The sequence below is a fragment of the Nanorana parkeri genome, unplaced genomic scaffold (genome assembly GCF_000935625.1).
Source record: "Nanorana parkeri isolate BGI_ZX_2015 unplaced genomic scaffold, ASM93562v1 scaffold28, whole genome shotgun sequence".
NCBI lineage: Eukaryota > Metazoa > Chordata > Amphibia > Anura > Dicroglossidae > Nanorana > Nanorana parkeri.
In genome coordinates this window covers 1,181,609-1,182,511 of record NW_017306296.1, presented here as the reverse complement: position 1 = coordinate 1,182,511, position 903 = coordinate 1,181,609, and positions in this window count along the sequence as shown.

Here is a 903-nt window from a genome sequence, read left to right as displayed (position 1 = left end):
AATTTTCTGAGATTGTGGATTTGTGGTTTTCATGAGCTGTAAGCCATAATCATCACAATTATGACAAATCACGGCTTGAACTATCTTGCTTTGCATGTAATGAGTCTATCTCATATATTAGTTTCACCTTTTAAGTTGCATTAGTGTAATAAATGAACTTTGCACGATATTCTAATTATTCGAGTTTCACCTGTATATATAGTATGTGTGCGTTTTTTATTATTTCATAATATATAGTGTAAGTTATTTCAAGTTTTGTTGACCTCTGCTTTAATTTCTAGAATGTCCTAATCTGGAAGAGAAAATATACTTAAAAGCATTGTTTAATCATGACTTAACTTTCGAAGCATTATATTTCAAGAGTATGTATAGATAATCCTAATCCTGTTGACTGTGCGTGTACTAAGTAAATGTAAAGTCAAAGTCACATGCAACATCTTTTCTTGTAAAAATGAATGTATATTGTTGGAGCAAACAGGATTACATTATGCTAATATTGTAGTCCATAACGTGTGAAAGGTTCATATAATTAGTGTTATTGAACAGTGTTTTAAATGTAAAAGATTATAGGCAACAAGAAATATGATGCTAAGTCAGTTTTGTTTCCTGACAAAGAGAAGGAGAACTATGGTGATGATGAAGGATAAATTACACTTAAGAGTCAGTTAGTGATAACATAATAGGCATGTATAATATCATATAAAGTCATAATATTCTTAACTGAATTGAAATTTAGCAAGGGAGATCTGATGGAACATCAGGGACATGATAACCAAACCAAATGCATGACTTTTAGAGGAGAAGTGAAGAAAAGCTGCATTTCTTGTTACCTATACCTAGATATGCAGAATACATACAGTATACGCTATATGTATAGTGTGTGTATGTATATATATATATATA